This window comes from Schistocerca serialis, chromosome 11, assembly GCF_023864345.2.
Source record: "Schistocerca serialis cubense isolate TAMUIC-IGC-003099 chromosome 11, iqSchSeri2.2, whole genome shotgun sequence".
Lineage (NCBI taxonomy): Eukaryota > Metazoa > Arthropoda > Insecta > Orthoptera > Acrididae > Schistocerca > Schistocerca serialis.
This window is the reverse complement of record NC_064648.1, coordinates 51,638,567-51,659,405: the sequence shown is the minus strand read 5'-3', so window position 1 is coordinate 51,659,405 and position 20,839 is coordinate 51,638,567. Positions and strand designations below refer to the sequence as shown.

At 37.1% G+C, this 20,839-nt stretch overlaps 1 long non-coding RNA gene across 1 annotated transcript in view; it reads left to right on the top strand.

Annotated features, from left to right (window-relative positions):
- Positions 1-20,839, top strand: part of LOC126427163 (uncharacterized) — a 117,200-nt gene that overhangs the window by 50,084 nt on the left and 46,277 nt on the right. The window contains exon 3 of the long non-coding RNA XR_007576544.1: positions 8,740-8,819. This is a non-coding gene — a long non-coding RNA (uncharacterized LOC126427163). The remainder of the gene's footprint in view (positions 1-8,739; positions 8,820-20,839) is intronic.

Here is a 20,839-nt window from a genome sequence, read left to right as displayed (position 1 = left end):
TGTATTGTAAACTGTTCTTGAGATAGTGTTCATAGTTCGTGAGTCCTAGTTTATTGTGCCCAATTACAATAATCATCACCCAGAAGGGAACCATACATGATGTTCACCTGCTTTATTTGTTTGTTGATGGTCCTTGGTGTCAACATATTGCGTTGTGTTACTGACTGAAAAGTGGGGAGTGGAATTTCAACACTGACTACTGTAAATAATGTAGCCAACAGGTGCACAGTTGCATTCCTAGTTGTTTACTTTCACTGTTCACGACCTGCCAATAAACACAGTTAATATGGCCAGTGCACTATTGTTTAACTTTCGATGAACCTCATTAATAGTATTCAGGCAAACATCAGCATACTGCTACCGTAGTTTACTGTTGAACACCTATGAGCAGTAAAAACCTGATCACACGCTTATTGCAGAATAATATGCTACATATTGAATAAACACTATCATTGTTTTAACACATGACCTATTACACGTATTTCACAGTTATGTTGATGCATTGTTGTTGACCTAACCAGCACAGGTTTCTCGTCTGAAAATCGCCCGTGGACTGATTGTCTCGGGACCAAAAATTGGCCCTTTATACATCATCTCAGTAATAGGCACTGAAACTACACATTGTTCAGTGTTTAAGTTGCAGAAGTTACAATTAAAACATAAATCATTAAATTAACTGAATACATTGAAAAATTGGTTCTTTTTAACAGTTTGTTCTACACAGGGGTTAAGCCGAATTATTTGTTTAAATGATGAAATTAACAGATATAGATATAGAAACAATACTTTTTACAAACCTGTTAATTACTTTGGAATTAATGAAGGGCTGGATTTGTTAATATATTTTCAAATAGAGCCAAATAAATACTTCAAGAATCCTAGTGATTCTTTTTCCAAATGCGTATAATTAGTACAGAATTTATATTTGTTTGTAAGTCAGCAATAGAATCTAAGCCACAAAAAAATTACTGATTTCATCCTATAACAAAAGATATTAACAATAAATTGTCAAAATAAATTAGAAAATCAATTACATACATAAAACGGAGCACAAATTTAGATCTTATGCTATATTCTTTAAAACTGAGGGCCAACCTTTCTCTTTTATGAAATTTCAGATTATACTTACATATTTTGATGGTAATTAGTCAAAAATTAAAAAACAAAAATGAATTTAAGGAGGCAGATAACAAAACAAGAGGAAGTAAGAAGATCCCAGCTTGCTTTGTCATAAGCTTACATTTTGACAGTGTAAGAAGACTACTGCATCTCACAGGATGATTAAATAAATTTCAGACATTGTTTGTAATACCTTAAAGCTGTTTGTATACTTTTCATTTGATACACAGCAATTAATGTTCCTTTGAATACTCCTCATTGAAGCATTGAGCCTAGATTGAAATGCTTATTTCTTACATGTGTATATGCTGAAGCTTATGTATGATTTATATCCTCAACAGATAGTTTGTTCAAATATTTACACTATGTGATCAAATCACATGTTGAAAACTGCATTCTTCCCTTAGGTGAGAATGGTCTCTTCAACATTTCACAATGATCTTGGTACTTCCTTAAGCAGGAAAGTGTATGAAATTGGTCCAATATTTGAAGAATCACCCTTATGGTGGTTTTGAAGGTACTGAAGGTTCATTGGATAAACAAGTCAGTCACCTTTGTTCTAATAGCTTACAATACTTCCTGAAGTCTTGCTCAGTGCACACAAAATAACCTAGACCATAGCTGCTGTGCAGATGGCTTGGTTGGGGAGGACAAAAGTAGTTATGGAGACTTTCTTGTGGACAACCACAGCATGTTGGGGGAGGTGCAGATCAACAGCTGAAGCATCTGCACAAATGTATTTCTTCCATAGCTTGTCAGCTACAACTACTAAGCCTGTGAATGGTAATATCAACTGGTTATGCAAGTATGACCAATGGTTTGACAAATGTAGATGTTAAGATTAAGTACTGTCTCACTAGAATACTGAAGAAGAACAAACCACATAAACAGAAGATCATTCAAAGTGAAACCAGGTGGACTGTGTGCCGCCAGAAGGAAATCTCCTAAAACAAAAAATATGTCATAATGGCCAACACCACTTAATATGGTACTGTCGGTGAAAAATAAAGAAAATGTCACACATGGGGATTGTGTGTCATCCCCCTGATAACCATTTCAGCAGGCATTACCTAAAAATATAACAATCATTTTCTTCTTCTTCTGGTTTTTCCAAAGTAGTGAAGCCTGAGGAAGTACTTTCAGTTATTATATGAGTATGGTGTCTATTGTTTTGGACATTTCTGGAAGAACACACACCACACTGAATCCGCAGCTATGACAGCAATTGTAGTTGGAGGGAGAGGAAGGCAGAGAAAGGGAAGGGACTAATGATATTAGCTGCATCGAGACTTTACACAGAATCAGCAGCGATGAGTGAAAATGCGTGCTGTAGAGGGACTTAAACCCGTGATCTTCTGGTTACTAGGCAGTCACATTAACCACAATGCCACCTGGAGACAGTGTTTATTGCAAAAACGCAGACTATCTCATCGTGCTCCCCAGCAGACTCTCACAGCCACCCAGTGGCACCTATCAGCAGTCCCTGTCCATGTCGTACTTTCTCGCTGATTTTATATTCACACTGGAGGTTGAATGTAAGTGTACATCCACACTGAAGGTAGGGAATTAATTACCTATTGAGGTGAATCAATAGTATGAATGCATGGTAAAACTTGCTCACAATTAACTCACCATGTAAAAAGGAATTGGTCAAATCTAGAAATAGAACTATTCACACAAATTTAATTCAGCATAACTAAAACAAACTTTTCTTCATATCATTGTCAACTCTCTGCCAGGACAAGAACTTTTTTTTCTTTCCGTCATTATGGGATACTTAACCAACCACAGTTTGTATTTCAAGATGGCTTTCATACTGAGGTAGCTTTCAGTCAGCAGTTGGTTCCCACTCCTTGTTGCACATATCCTGCAGATGCGTGCTGTTTCATTTAGTTTCAACACAATAGACAACTAAATTTTTACCCAGTGAACTCAGTTGTGTAACAGTCCATCCCACAGAAATCAGCTGAAGACAGCAACATTCTCTGTTGCCAAAATAACTGGTGATCTGAGGCATCTCAACACCTTGGAAAATTACTAACATTATCAGACATATTGGGTTTTTAAAATGTTGTCTATATCTTGCTTACGTCTTTCATTCTTGCAGTCTGTAAATATGATACTGAATACTTTTTCTGTAATACTGTGTTGTATAAGTTGGGCAAGCCAAGATAAACCTATTGTTTACATTTGACTGCACAAAAATTAGTTGTCCTCTAAGAATTCTAAGTCTGGCTGTCTACACAATTTGGCAACACTATAGTATGTGTATGTGTCTGGAGGAAATGTCTTCTACTCGAGCTGTTACAGTGTTGTGTCTGGTAGTAAATGTCGCACAATGTAGATGCATAGTTGAGAGTTTAAGTCCTCTCATTCTTTTATTTTTTAACCACATTTCGGCTGTGTACTTAATGTATCAGTCTGATAGAAACTCAGGGATAATTTGCTTCACTTTCTAATCTTCTGTGCAAGAGCTCATGGCTGCATCAAGATCGGAATAGATTATAGTTGAGAGTTTTCTTTCCATAGAGCATCAACCAGCCATCTGCCACTGGTCTCTTGATGCCAGCCACCACCTGACCAGTTGAGCTCATTGCGACGTATTTTTGGTACCTTGCTGCTCTCGCATTTAAATTGTTTCTTTGTGTAGTTTGATTCTCCGCATGAAATAACTTTGATAAATGGGGTGGACACCATGCAGTTACACATGTGTAGGTTATTGTGAATATATTTATCAGTTGCCATTTTCTTATTTGAACTTCCAGTATTTGATGTGTAGTTTTGAACTGGATTGTGTGTAGTTGAATCTTATGAATATTGTTTAAGTGTTATGAAATAGATGCAAGAGGAAAGGGTCTAACACTTCAGACATATTTTTCATTTTGGGGTTAACTGACAGGTGAATGAGCCTCCATATTTGCCATGTCTTTTATAACAGCATCTTCTCAATGTTGATAGCTGTGGCATAGGGAAGCTCTATGAGTGAACTGATGACACTGAAACCAAAATGCCGTAATAGACACCAGTTTGATTTTTGTTGCTGTTAATTGTGGCATGTCGTACTTCTGCTATTGACTTCTTAACTTTGGCAGTTCAATGCAAATGTTGCACGAAAGTTAAATGGTAATAGTTCATCACATATGTCAATTATTGAAACTTCATGAATGTGGAAATTCATTCATGACAGAATGAAAGAAACAAGAAAATGCTTTTCTGATGTGGTTTTCCTAATATCGTTCCACACTTCACACAAATGCTTCAAGGTGCATTCACCCCTCTGTTAAACCCACAGCAAACAGTATGTCACATATATTAGATATCTTCCTCGTGCTACTTAGTTTATAATGCATAAACAATGTTAAAAAGATCAAATTATGAAAAATCCAATTCATAACTGCAAGTCAAATACTAGAATTTTAAATTAGAAAATGACAGTTGATAAATACACTCATACCTTTTGTGTAGCTCCATGTTCACTTGGTTTACTAAAGTTATTTACTGCAGAAAATCCAACTATGCTAATAAATAATTTCATGCTTATCAGTGTGAGAGCATAAATGTACTCCAAACGCAGATGCACCACATTCATCAGTTCGGACTACAACCATTGTCAGATGCCTGGTGGTCAGCAGCTGGGTTGCAGTGGTTATGTAGGGTGAGGAAACGTTTAAGCATAAACTGTTGTGATCTTGATGCAGCCAAAGGCTCTTTTGTTATTACTGTGTGGTTAGAAAGTGAAGCAGGTTACCTTTGAGGTTTCATCAGGTTCACACTTTTAGCAGGCAGTCAAACTGCAGTTAAAAAATAAAGGAATGAATAGACTGGAGCGTACAACTTTGCATCTACATTGCATGACATTTACCACTAGACCACGAGTGGTACAACACTCTAACAACTCAAGTGAAAGACAATGTCTACATCTTACAGTGTCTGCATCCTGTGTTGTCAAATCATGCATATGACAAGGCTTAGAATTCTGAGGGGTGGGGAACTTTCTGTGCTGTCAAGTGTATGTGTTCAGTTGTTTCATTTAATGTGGTCTGGTAGTTGCTTCACATACTCATTTGATATAACTTTTTGTTAATGGTAACTACATTACCTGAGAGCTTGTATAGTTACAAATATTATTGATTGATCAATGGAAGGTCCAGGATGTAAGAACAATAATATAGAGGATAGATTTCTACTCGTAACGTAGAAGAGTCATCGAGTTGTGGGCCGGCACAATGAAAAGGACACTGGAAGTATGCACAATCTCTGACAAAGTCCTTCCTCAGAAGTAGAACTCTCTGTCTCTCTCTCTCTCTCTCTCTCTCTCTCTCTCTCTCTCTCTCTCTCTCTCTCTCTCTCTCTCTCACACACACACACACACACACACACACACACACACACACACACACACACACACACACATGGCTACTGTCTGTGGCTATTAAGGCCCGACTGTGACTGTGTTTGACATGAGCAACAACTGCTGAAGTGAGTGACAGGTAAAAGGAGGCGGCACAGGTTGAGGAGTGGGAGGGATAGTAGGGTAGGGGTTGGGGAAGAAGTGAACCAACTGTGAGCTACTACCTGTATTCTGGTCTAACTTCTGTATCAATATTTTGTGATCAACACAACTGAACACCTTAGTTGATTAAAAAAAGATGGCTAGTGCTCGAAACCATTTGTTTAATCCATCCAGTACCTCACAGAGAAAAGAGAATATAGCATTTTCAGTTGTTAAACCGCTTCTAAAACTGATCTGGACATTTGATAGCAAATTATGTGAAATAAAATGATCAATTATCCTTACATACACAGCCTTTTCAGTAACTTAAGCAAACACTGTTGGCATAGAAATAGGTCTAAAATTGGTCACATTATCCCTTTCTCCCCTTTTACAAAGTAGCTTTTTCATGCAAACAGATAGCTTGTTAGTGGTCTTGCCCACATAGAATGTGCCACAGATGTTACCGCTTATTTGGTAGATCGTATGGTTGTTTTCACAGGTGGTGCTGTCTTTGATCAAATAGGGAATGCCAGTGATAGGACTGGAGTAGATATGGCTTCTGGGTCTGTTGCAGGGATATAAGCCTTGAGGCAAGGGGCTAGGAGCAAGAGAGGAGTAGTGATGGATAAGAGTATTGTCTAGGACTGGTGGGCAACAAGATATCATTATGGGAGGGTTGGGGAAGACAGTAGTGAGGATATTTTAGGACAGGTCGGGAGACAGTCAAAACTGAAATGACAAATATCCTCCCCATCCCTCCCACAGTGATATTCCACCACCCACCCAACATATGAAATATACTTGTCCATCCCTAGCCTGCCACAGTTCCCAACTCCTTGGTACATGCCTCATATCTATGCAATAGACTCAGGTGCAAGACCTGTCCCATACATCCTTCTGATACCACCTACTACTGGCCTCTCTTACCCCATCCAAGGCAGGACCACCTGTGTAAGCAGCTGTGAGATCTACAAACTTAGTTACAACCACTGTGCCGCATTCTACATGGGCATGACTACTAACAGGCTAACAAGCAGAGAAATCTTCCTACAATATATCCATTGTTCATAAATCCCCCTTCGCCTCCACCTTCCGTTCTTCCACCTGCCTACCCCCTTCCCAGCTCCCACTGCAATACTTATCTTGCCAATGCACCTAGAAGTTCTTTCCCTCTTCTGTACCCTCCCTTTCCTCCTCCCCATTTCCACACTCTTCCAGCACAGTCTCTTGATGCTGCTCCTAGCAACCCACTTGGATAGTCTCACAGGCAGCACCAGCACCACCCCACCCGTAACCTGATACTCCACCCTCTCCCTTCCACAACCTACGTCTTCATACACCGCCCCATCTGAGCAGATTGCTGTTTCATCAGACGCAGATGCAGTCACAGTCGCAGTTGAACTCTAGTGCTCTGAGGCAGTGGTCATGTGTGTGCGAGCTATGCTAGGGTGAATGTGTGTGTGTGTGTGTGTGTGTGTGTTTTAATGCAGAAGGACTTTGTCTGGAAGCTTTAATATTTTAGCAGGCTTCTCATTTTGCCTCTCTGTGGCTCAACACAGCCTCTATGTGATGAATAGCAATATATTCTTCCCATATTAATGTTATTCATTGTTTGTAAAAAATGTAACTCAATGCTGCCTCTATATGATGAATAGCAATATAGCCTTCCCATGTTATTCATTGTTCATGTAAAATGTAACTAAGTCTGACTCATTATCCTGAAGCATTTGGAAGTTACATCTTAGGCCTTAGATGTTATTTTCTTCCATTTTATCAAGCAGTTTCCTGCCTCTTGACCCACTCCCGAATTTTGTAAGATGGCACCAAGACAAAATTTACCCCATTGCTTTTGTGGTTGCAATTGTGGTGTTTTCAGTAAAGAGGTACACAGTTGCTGTAGGAGCTGATGTTCCACATACCAAATTGTTTGATCACAAATACCAGATTATTTTATCACTACTTTCAAAAACCATCCTATGCTGATTGCCACAAGGAAAATCACTTTTATTGAGATAGCGCGTTGTTAATGGTTTCCAAAACAGGACAGCTGCTAGGATAGTAATTTTGTTGCTTTATGTGGCTATTCATACATCAATGTGTGTGCCATTGTGATTGATTTAGACTAAGTTTGCTTAAAAGGCAAACAATTTGCTATAAAAGAGACTTACTTATTTTGCAATTTAATTGTAGCTATGTTTTTTTTGACACATTCCTCACAGTTGTAGCAGAAAGCCTTCATGCTTCATACTATCACCTGCTCAGCAGTTTCGTAACTGGTGGGAACTTGGAAGAACACCATCTGTTTTTTATGAAGCTCTCAGTCCTATGCAGGTTACAGTCAATATCTGAGGGATGTCATAGTTATAAAAAGGGTTCTGTAAATAGCATGTTTATGTAGCCACCCTGAGTGTACAAGATAAAAGTAAAGGAGTGTGTTAGTAAATAGACCATTTTTTTGTTTGAATGTTTTAAGAAGAAGAAATAACACTTTTTTTCAATTTGTTGTATTCCGGTAAGAAAATTCATTTATACAAAATATTGTGTGTTAGTGAAAAAGTGTGTGTGTGTGGGGGGGGGGGGGGGGGGGGTGCTAGTGAAAAAGTGTGTGTGTGTAAGGGGGGAGCACTGCACTGAAAACATTGTAAAATAATGCTCCAATTTTGTTTATTCATATGTGTTACCTACAGTGCTATTTCAAAAACATTTTCCCACGCAAGTGGCATAACATTTAGCACCCCCCTCCCCTCCTCACCTTGTATCACCCCTCTTCCTTTCACTCCTTGCCTCGTACATTACTTACCATAGCTTGGTAAGACCTTTAAAAATAAATCTAAATCTAGTGAGCATAGAAACTGATTATTTTTGCTACTTATTATGAGACACCTTGTTTACAAATTTTGCATGACCAGCACCAACAGTGCTGCAAATGGTCACTTGAGTCACTTTGGCCTTAAACCAACTCTGATTATCTCAGTACAATTATTCCATCCATTTAGTGCAGCAAAGAAAAGAGACCTGGTTGTGCAACTAATTGCACGATTAAGAAATGATCACTGTATAAATAAAACATAGATCAATGATATACTTTATGCAATAATTAAGACTTATCTTTCCTTTATTTCCAGAAAGTGATGACCTTTGAAAGATGGTGGTGTGTTTTAACAGATGAACTTGATCTCTGCATTCAGAGATCTGTGGAGAACAAGTAAGCATGTTTGAAATTTCACTTGTTTCTGACATGTTGCTTACAATGACTGCCTTTTGTCACGTTCAAAATGTAGATTACATTGATATTTAACTGATTTCATATTTCTCTTTTTTGTGATTAAGTAGTATATGACTTGTCATCAGGTCCTTTGAAGCTGAAAGCTCACCTTAGAACATATAGGCCGCCCGCTGTGGCCGAGCGGTTCTAGGCGCTTCAGTCCGGAACCACGCTGCTGCTATGGTCGCAGGTTCGAATCCTGCCTCAGGCGTGGATGTGTGTGATGTCCTTAGGTTAGTTAGGCTTAAGTAGTTCTAAGTCTGGGGTCTGATGACCTCAGATGTCAAGTCCCATAGTGCTTAGAGCCATTTGAACCATTTTTGAACATGCAGTTAGCAATTCATTGTGAAGTAAATTTGCAGATTTGTTCCACAAACTTGAACCATTTAGTTACGTAAAAGGCTTCAGTAAGGTCACAAAATATACCAGCAGGATTATTTTGGTTGTTTTTAGTTCTGCTAGGTTTTCATTCATAAGGGTATATGGTGGCTGCTACATGTGAAACTCAAAAGTATTTAGCAAATTTTGTTTGAGTTAAGGACTGATTATGAATACGGTTCAAGGTTAATTGTATCAACCTTTCACAAGATTTTACTAATTGCTAGAAACACTGTCATGGAAAAATATTGCTGCTTTTAGCAACTTGATGGTATTTTTAATTCCCTTTGGTCTTGCATATTTGATATTAACGATGTTTGGTGATGTAAAAAGTATTGAATTATCAATTTCACGTCTGAAATGCCACAATTATTAAAATATTTCTGGCTATTATTCTGTGGTTTTTCCTGATTGCTTTGATGACTTGTGGCATATAAGTTCTTGTATTCCATTTGGAACTAATTAAAGAATGGAAACTCCAGGTAGGAATATCAACAATTCAGGAAAAGGTAGATTGCTACACACTGTAAAGGAGACACGTTAAGTTGCAGACAGACATAATTAATATGCAAGTTAATGTGTCTTCTTTATGGTAAGTAGCAATTTGTTTTTTTCTGCAGCATTAATTGTTTGTAGAATGCAAAGGTTACAATATTTACACTGTAACCAAAGGAGTAAGCGACCGTTTTCTTCAAAGTGAAAGTGCTTTGCAAACAAACAACTTCTGTTTCTTTGGGTTCTTCTTGGAACACTCAAACAGCTTATAGTTGTTCAGTTTTCAACACTTGTACCAAAGTCATAATAAAGTTTTAAAATGATGACACTGCCACCATCTGCCTGTGTGTTTTTTCATTATTTCCCAAATTTAGGCTTTTGAGCCATTACCAAATGCAACTGGCAAAAATATTAGTACATGTTAGCCATTTCGTGCTGCCTGGTTTATCTTTACAGGTCTCAATGAAATATTTTGTTAGTGATATGTTTGTCAGACATGCTTGACATGTACTGATCTCTTTCCCAGTGGCAATTAATAATGGCACGAAAAAAGAAATAATAAAAAAGAACATGTAGGCAAATGGAGATAGTGCTACTGTTAGTGTTACGTGTCATTTAGAATGGAAAATGCCAATGTACATCTCTTAGGCTCTGCAAGAGATGAAAATATCTATGTGAATAAAGAGAAAAGTTTTAAATTAAGGGAGAATGATTGAGAGCTGTAGACTGCCGCTAGGCTTTCTGTTTGTGCAGAGCTGCCCATCTGATGGAAGTGGATTGCTGTAGTGGGTGTATGTTGTTCTGTGCAGCCACAAGTGGAAAGTGTCATGATAAATGTTCATGGAGAAAACATAAGACTTGAATTAAAAACGTAAAAATGTATCTTTGATATCTTCTCCAGTTGTTCTTGTTCTTCTTGCTGTTGATCTTGCTATGGAACAAGTACTTGAGGTGGAGGCAAATATTTAAATTGAGGTCTGCAAGACTGGATGATGTAATATGACCAAGTTGTATTCTTAACAGATGAGAGAATATAAGTTTTAAGTGGAAAGAGGTGTTTGAGGTGCTAGATCAGAATTGACCTCTGTTTCAGTGTATTTCTTAAATTGTCGAAGTAGGGGTCCCCATCAAGGCACAAAGAAGAAGAGAAGCTGGAAGTGAATAGCAGGACCAGCTGTGAATCCTGTAATAAATAATATAGGTGACTGTATATTCAGAGAAGTTTTGTTGTGTGAGCATATATGGAATTCAAGGAGTAAAGAAACTTCTATAGCCCTTGTGTGTGAACCTCCCTGTGTGTCAACATGATACTCACACATCCAGTCTGAGGACAAACTAAGACCCAAACCAAGTTGCATATGTTGACAATATAGGCCAGGAGAAAGGAAATATGGTAGTAGGAGAGTGGAAAATCAAAAAAGAACATCAATTTAAAAAGATTTTCCTTTTATATTCAAGGAGAAGTACAGTTACCAAGGGCAACTGCCATCAACAATGGAACATCTAGCTGTAGACACGTAGTATAAACAGATAAGAAGAATTGGTAAAGAAATAGGGGAGAACAAATTGCCAAGAATTTGGGAAGTAAAAGAAGGGTGCTAATAAAGGTTAAACAGAAGAGCACAGTTGATCATAGTAACAAAAGCCCATCGCTAAGGATTGTAAATGTGTGACAGAAGAAAAAGGTCTACAATCCGTATACAGTTGGTGTTACGATAAGGAAGATGTTGTGGTGAGTTCCGTGAAGAAGAATGGTGACAGGATGGCAGTCTACAAACATTGTGTCCGCCTCTCGACTCGGCATGCAGCCTACGGCACCACACAGTTTTTGGTTGCCAGCCACGCTACAACAGCAGCCTGTGACAGCTGCTTGATGTGATGTGTCTGCAGCACACCAGCACGCAACTCATCACCAGCACACAGTTCTTATCTTAGGGTGGGCTGTGGTTAATATATTTTAAGGTAAATTTGTTTGTTTTGGTGAATAGAGTAAAGAAATTAAATGTTAATGTTTGCTACACATTAAATGAAGTGACTTTGTGCAGGGAGTACTATAATGGAAAAGTGATATTAAATTTGGTAAATAGAAGATACAGTGTGTCTGTAAAGTCATAGTGCAGTTTTAATTGGTCACAGAAATGTAGTGAAATGAGGTAGAAGTGTGATACGAGATAAAAGTGAAAGACGAACTTTCCAAGTGTGGATACATGTTTGGTGCAGTTCTATGTGGCTTCCATTTGTTGCACCACATACATCTAAATGATATATACTAGCTCTTACCACACGTGTATGGGCATCTGGTGTAACAGAGCAAATAGCATCTGCGATTCTGTGATTAATGTTGTTGATACATTCACTGTACACACGTTGCTTCACATAACCCCAAAAGTAAAATTCTAATGATATTAGCTCCAGGATCATGGTGGTCATGAGTTACAACCACCCCTTCCTATTCATTGTGGGGGAAAATTCTGTATCCAAAAATTTGCGAACATTGTTGATGTAGTGTGGAGGAGCGCCATTATGTTCAAACACGATACCTTCTGGAAATTGTGGCACTGCCACTGCATTCAATGCAACATGCCAAGGTACTTGTTGACATCATAGTCTGCTCCACGTAGAAAAATTGGCCTAAAACTTACGCATCAGGGCACACCGTGTGTTGACCTTGTGTTCAGCGTAGGAACAAGGATTTTCTGAAGCCCATATTCTGATGAACAGTGATGAATATGACAGACACGGAATGTGCCTCATTGCTGTACACAATTTCCTTCATAAATTGTTCATCGTAACCGAGCTCATCAAGCATTCTGTAACTAACTTCAATCATTTGGACCTATCAGTCAGTTTGATACTGTGCAACAACCACAATTTGTAACCCTAAAAAGTTGATCTTTTTTTTTTCAGACCTTATGAACTGATCTTTTTTTTAGGTCTAATTATCAATGCTAGACACACCAGATTTTTGGTTCTCAATAGTTAGCTAACTTGTACAGCTTCTACGGACTCAGGGCGTAGTGAATGCCTACCAGAACATGGTTCATCAACAAACTGCCAGTCTCCTTTAACTGGGTATCCCACCAGTTAATGGTTTTTTATAAGTGGTTGCTCTTTGTTGTACATGTGGTGATATTCAAGTTGAACATCGTTCACAGATTCGGATTAAGCAAGCTACGAATTACACTAAACTTTTCTTTGTATCATCAACATCTCGACTGACATGGCCTGATCAGCTGCTACTGGTAACCAGTTTGTTGGGTTGCTTCATGACTTACATACACACACTTCATTGAACATCATACTACAGAAACTCTTTGCTATACTGTCCAGTGTAGTGCAAGTTCCTATCTTTCATTTGGCTTCTGTTAGCCACAACAAGCATTCATAACTGCACCATGACTTTACAGACCCACAGGAAGTGAAAGACTAGAAAAATAACCTCTGATGGACAGGGAATGAAGATAGCAGTTTTTCTTGTGAAGTTGTAATAGTAAAACATAATATTATGGCTCAAGGCAATCACCTTAATAGTGAAATGCTTCAAAAACAAGGGAGTACAACTAAGCCAAAAAATAGTAATGCAAAATTAGTAGAAGAGCTAAAGAAATAGATTCGGGAAACTTGTGAGATTCTGAAATCATACCTTGAGATGAGGCTAGGTAATAAATTAGATGAAAAACTGTCAGCATTAACAGAGGAGATACACACTGAAATTTTATGGCAGTGTGATTTGGTGAGGTGTGAAATACATGGTCATATTAAAGAATTACACATCATTGGAGAGCATGTATGTGATTTGACTGAGAAGGTTTGCAAATATGTAAAGGATCCAATCTCAGAGGCACAAGGCCACATCAAACTATTAGAACAGTGGTGTGAAAATGGTGAACCAATTTGTTCACAAGATACACTTACCAGTTTGGAGGAAAAAGGTGAAGAATTACTAGAACAGAAATTTTGAGAAAAGGCAAAGAACTTGGATAATATCAAACTTTCTGGGGAATGAGGCTACTCAACACAACATGGAATTCAAATGATTGTGGGATGAGTTAGCAAAAACCACAATAGAAAGAAAATCAGTGCCTGAGAAAATCCTGTGCCACTAGCACATTATTGGAAGTATTTCAATTAGGTAGTATTTTATCCACTTTTGGCTAGAGAACACCACATCTGGTTTCATAAATTACACTTTGGGAGAAATACTTCAACCAGCCACAAGATTTTTTTAAAATTGTGCCAGCACTAATTTCAGGCCTTAGCCCATCATCAGGTGTGTAGCATTGACTTTTTTTAGAAGTTTTACATTTGTGTCCTAAAATAGAACATAGTTTTAGTGATTGCTTAATTTATGAAAGGTTGTACATTTGTGTTCTAAAATATTTCAAAGTTTTTATGATTGCATAAATTTACATGTATATATGTTCTATATATTGTGTTTACTTCATGAAGAGCTCTCTGTTACATATTATAAGGCAGAGGTTTGATTTTCTTTTACATTTCATGTTGGTCAATGAACTAAATACAAGATGGTGGATACATTTGTTTACATTAGCATTGTTCAACGTGGTTTGTAAAAGAGTGATCAGACCTTCATCTTATAATATGTAAAGTACAATTAATAAAACTATAAACAGCCGATCAGTTGCAAAGGATAAAGAATTCTTTACCTAGGTTTTGACAAATATAAATTTGTCTTCTTCAGAAGGTGGCCTAAGGACAATGAACATCATAGCTTACATTAGAAAAGTGTGAAACTTAAGTCAAGTATGGATTTTAACACAAATTAGAGAGCTCTTGCATTACAGAAATATGAGAACGACAACTGGTACTTACAATTTTACATTAGTAAGGACTAATGTACCATCACCGTTTTTACAAATGTCGACATAGATTCATTTGTCAAAATTGAAATATGGCCCTAGAATTAGGGTTTGTCACGTAAATATAAATTAGTATATGGATCTTGCAGAGCTCCCAACCGACTGAGTGTAATAGGCGAGCGTAGTTGCTCTGCAACCAGGGCAGGTGGCGCTTATGGCGCAAACCATGTGCCAATTGACGTACAAAGGCAACTTGTTAATTATCAGTATTAATAACGTCCTTAGATAAAATAACAATGAAAAGAAGGAAGGCATTTAACACTCCTGTTATAACAGTATGGGAGCATTGGTACAATTAATGTAGTTATACATCAAAAAGGCATGTGGTGCTTACGCCAAGAGAATTACGCACAGTGGCATATACAGCCAAAATATAAAAATTACATTACTATATTAGTGAAGCCCACAAACAGTATATGTGTCAGAACTTTAAAATTGACAATAATGGCTCTTAAGACAGAATTAGGAATCCTGGTATACAATACAGTTAATACACATTTGCAGGGAACCAACATTTTAAAGCCAGACAAAATCACATAAGGGCCAATGTAGTGGCAACCATACATTGTGAGAAAACCACATTACGTAAAGGGTAGTGAGCTTAAAGCATTGAAGGTGCAGCATAGCTTCCTGAGGAGATAGACCACTAAGGTTACCAGCATTAATGTTATACCATAAACAGTACAGGTTTAAAGCCTTCAAAAAATTGTCTACAAGCAAGGTTGAACTGGTCGTTCAGTGTATTACCGTCCTTGAGTTCTAGATGTTTGAAAATTTGTAACTCTTCCCGCAGATCTGATCTACGCCCTTTGACTTCTCTGTGTAGGATAACAGTGTCTTCTAACTGTTTAGGCGTATGACCGGCTATCAAGAGGCGTTCAGCAAAAGTAGAGCTATGTATATTCGCTCCTTTCTCACCTAATAGGTGTGCTTTAAATCTTGTTTTCACAGTTATGCCTGTTTGACCAATATAATATGAAGGACAGTTATTACAGGTTAGTTTGTAAACACCTGAATTGGAAAACCAATCGCTGGCAATCTCTACTGAATGTACAAGATTTCTTTTTAAACTGTTATCTGTAGAGGAGGAGACGTTACAGTTATATTTTTCCCTTAGAAGATGTTTTATCCTATACAGTATATTACCCAAGAAAAGAATGGAAATAAAGTTTTTAGCTTCTTTGCTATCAGTGGGAAGGTCGAACAGTTTTGGAACGTTTTCTTACTGAACAAGTAATCGATCATATTCTGATTGTACCCATTATTAGCCACAATCACTTTGTTTAAAATACTAAAGCACAATTTATGGAACATATCTAAGTAATCACAATAATCACAATAACTAGGTTATCTTTAAGATGCATATGTAAAACCTTTTGTAAAGTATGCAATCACAGAAACATTGTTATACTTCAGGTCACAAATGTAAAACTTCCAAAAAAGTCAATGCTACTCCCACAGTATAATTTACGAAAACAGCTGCGGTGTTCTCTCACCAAGGTGGATAAAATAATTTTGTTACTATGCCACCAGGTAAGGAGAACTGTGCATGATTTGTGAAAAGTGCAAGCTTCAGCTAATGAAAGTAATACTTACTGTAGCATTTAACAAAAAGTGTCTTGCTGAAAGAGTCATTCCAAAATATATCAAAGTGAACGTCAAGAACGTCAGTAAAACTGCGTATCTAGCAAATGTAAAGTGTGAACTGTGAACTGTGTTGGCTACATAGTGAAATGAGAGCTCAGTACAAACAGAAAGAGCTTCTGAACAGACAGATATATGTGCTTCGTTTAGAAAGAAATAACTTGCTGTTTCCTGTGCATTTCATATGCATTGTAGATGAAACTGATGTTTTCGTTAGGACAAAACATCATATCATACCGCAAAGACATAAGAGAAAATTAAAAGCCCTAATTTCAAGCAAGAAGTCATACAAAAACCCATCATCTGATGAAGATTGTTTCTTTGATAGAGTTATCAACTTCAGAACTATTAGTTTCATTAATTTTGAAAAAAATGTGCTAAGCAAGGCCACAAAACATAACATTACAACTAAAACAAGTAAAAATTAGCATTAAAGAAGCAATTGTTGAAACCAAAATTGCATGTGAGATAGGTAAGGTAAATAATTGCAGTAAAAATGCAGTAGGTAATGAAATAATCAAGTTAATCCAGGAACACACAGACTCAAACAAGACGCAATGCAAATTTTCACAAGACTCAACTGATCTCAGAAAAATAAATAAAAAATCTCAGTGAGAACAAAGCTCTGCAATGATAACATATGAAGACGATTACCTAAACAAACACTAGATTTTTTCAGGAACGTAACATAAAAGAAATTAATACTGAGCAAAGCCTAAAATTATTGAAAAATCTGAATGCACAATAATGTACCCTCCAGCCTCAGGACTTTGATCACAATCATAGATTCACAAAGAACATTGTCCTATATGTCTTATTGTGACCTCAAGAGCCCTTACTACAAAAAAAAAAAAAAAAAAAAAAAAACTTAATGAGATCACCAAGATAATTTTTAGTGAAAACGATAGCCATGAGATTTCAGGAAACGTCAAAGACATCCCCATAGCCACATTCACATTCTTTGATATAGTTAACTTGTTTACAAAACTACCGGCAAAAGAAACAATCTCAGTAATTAAAAATAACATGATTAAACATAAAAAAGATCAGTATACCAGAAATTTATGATCTAGTCAAACTTATAATCTTAGTGCTGTCTCAAAACTAGTTCAGCTTTAATAACAATTTCTATGAACAAGAAAATGGCCTTGCAATAGGCAGGTGCCTAGCTAGTCTGTTAACCAATATTTGTATAAATCATTTAGAAACATCTTTTTCAATGCCAATATGACAATAAAGAAAAAAGTCGTATATTACAGACACTATGTGGATGGTAGATGATATTAATCAGTTTTCAAAAGAGGTTAACAAATCCCACCGAAACCTAAAATTTACTGTTGAGCATGAAACTGATAATGGCATAAATTTCTTGGATAAAAAAAATATTAAATACAATGGTAAATATAAGTTTAAAGTATATAGAAAACCCACTACATTCGATACCACAACAGCAGCTAATCATGTCACCCAGAGCAACATAAAATGGTGTATTATAGGGTAACACTTAACAGAATGGGAAAAAAATCCATTTGGACACTGAAGTTAAACTACAAGAACTAAAAACGATCAAACTAATCACCCATAATGATGGTTACAGCTCTGACACTATCACTAAACTTCACAACAGAATTAAAAAGAAATACAGGGTCAAAAATAGCTCTAAGTCCAAATAAAACAGCAATTTAGCGCAAATACCTCCTGAGAATTCTGTGAAATATATCTGCTTTCCATTCATTGGTAAAGCATCATATCATATTGCGAACTTATTCCATGCAATAAAATATCAAAATTAGTTTTTCCACAAACAATAAAATGAAAGACAAAATTGTTCACAACTTAAATTTAAAAACTGAAGTACAGCATAGGTCTGGCATTTATAAACTAAATTGTTCTCTGTGCCCCAACTTTAACATTAGCCAAACTGGTAAGAGGTTTAATGTATAATACTGTGAACACATAGATGCTCTTAGGCTCAACAACGTAAATAAGTCAACTTTTGCTAGTCACATGGCCCAATGTGGAAACAGAAAAAAAAGCATCAAAGACAACTTAGTGATATTTCCTTTACTAGAACGGAATAGAAAGAAATCCAGTATATCTCTAAAATTTCATACAGCTCCTATAATTTGAAATGATATCAATAATAATTAATTGGCAGAGAGAAAATTCTTCATTGGCCATTACCAGCATCTTTGAAACCTTAATAATTGAATGTATTACTGTATGGAATTATCTGTACCATTAAAAGTACCTTTGCAGTAGCTCTAGAAGTGTGCCATATCTGTTCACATATCTCAGTATTTTGCACACTATATCAGCTGCCGATGTAAACAAATGTGTTTGCCATCATGTATTTAGCTCACTTCATTGGTCAACATTGACTGTAAAAGAAAATCAAACCACTGTCTTATAGTATGTAAAGGAGGGCTTTTTGTGAAGTAAGTGCTATGTATAGAGCATATATGAGCATAAAACTGTTTAATCATAAAAACTTTGATATATTTTAGGAAACAAATGTAAAGCCTTTTGTAAACAGTGCAACACAAATACCTTGTTATAATTTAGGACACAAATGTAAAACTTGCAAAGAAGTCAGTGCTGCCATCTGATGATAGGCTTTGCTCTGTAACTAGTAATGGTTTAATAAAATCATTTAAAAATATTTGAGGCTGGCTGCAGTATTTCCTACAGTGTAATTAGGAAGTAACTTGAATATGTAGAAACATTTTGCGAAATTTAAACCTGGTGGCAGTGTAAATTCGTGTTCAGAAAAAAAAAACAGAACACCTTGAATGACTAGAGATAGGACATTCATATTCACAGGACATGTATATTAGTATGTTCTGCAGACATGATTAGCATTTGTATCATGTCAGCCCGCGGGTTGAAGGTCAACATCAATATCATGGCACACCACCACCTGCCGATAAAATGTGCATGCGGCTTAAACATGCTAGACCTCAGTGGTGTATGGAATGATGTCGCTGGGTACAGGAATAGCATCAGATAGTGTTTTCGGATGAATCTAAGTTCTGTTTGTTTGAAAATGATGGCCACATTTTGGTTCACTGCAGACAGGGAGCGGCATCACAGTGACTACATTTGCAAAAGACACACAGCACCAAATTTAGGCAAGCATCAAATGATGGAAAAGCACAATGTGGGGTGCTATTGGGTACAACTACAAATCACATTTGCTCCTAGTCCACGGCACTGTGACCAGTGTGACCCATGCAAATGGCTTCCTGTCACTCATAGCTTTGCCCTTTCTGAATAACACCCCAGATTCCATTTTTCAGCAAGATCTTGCTGCACGAACTTGTACCTTCTTGGTGTCAGCCTTTTGCCGTGGCCCACAAGATCTCGAGACTTTGCCACCAATCGAAAATGTGTGGGATGTGGTGAAATGATGGGTGCAGTGCTGTGACCCAGTGTCGACCACCACAGATGAACTTTGGAACCGTGTCAATGGAGCATGGATGGCTATACAATAAGACTCCATTCACAGTGTATATGCATCGATGCCATCATGCGTGGAATGCATTATCAGTGCCCATGGCAGACCCTGTGCCTGCTAGGCAACAGGAGACATGCTGAAACGAGCTGACTGAAATGCTAACCATTTCTGCAGAACATACTAATGTACATGCCTGTGAATATCAATGTCCTCTCTCTAGTCGTTCAAGCTGTTCTGCTTTTTTCTGACACGAGTGTACATTCTACTTATTTCTTGATAGTGTTTTCTAGGACCTTACAACAAAAGTAGGAGGATTGTAAGAACATTGATTCTGCATTGACTTACTTGGTAGGGGATGCAACAGAGTGAGGAAATGGGCACTCAGAGGAGTTTACATCTCAGATTTTTTTTTTTTTTTTCAGGAAATGTTGAAACAAAAATATACAGGAAAAACTAATATTAGAATTATTGGACCTAAAATATTATAACAGTTCATCGAGCAATTTTAAAAAGTATGCAGTGTGTCACCTTATCCGATCGAAGTCTGTAGACTACCCACTTGAGAATGTAGTGAAGATACTACTTACATGTTTAATTTACTATGTACCTAAAGAAATTTTGTGTACAGGTGGTTAACGGTAAATGAATTACTCTCTTTTATAGGAGGTTTAGATACCATGAACAATGAAAAAAGAAACCAAAATCCAGAAGAGACAAATCACGGCAATAGTAGACCTAATTCAGAATTTCAGGTAAAGAAAAAGGCAAACTTTTGTCAGGTTACAAATTATCTTGGGGTAAACATTAACAACTGAATAACAGGCTGAGAAATGCAAATACAAAAACACTTAGTAAAACTAAAAGGGATGATGATAAAACAATATTTCGATGATATACACAGTCACGAGCTGCATTATTTGAGGAAGATGGGCAGTGTCCTGGTCAAAAAGCCAAAAACCAGGATGTACGAGGATTGGAACTTTAATAACGGCAACTATTTATTTACAGCTTATACAAAATAGATATGTGTTTCAAAGTTTTACTGACCTTCAAAGTAGTCACCAGCATTGTGTATAACCCGTTGCCAGTGATGTGGAAGTTGTAGA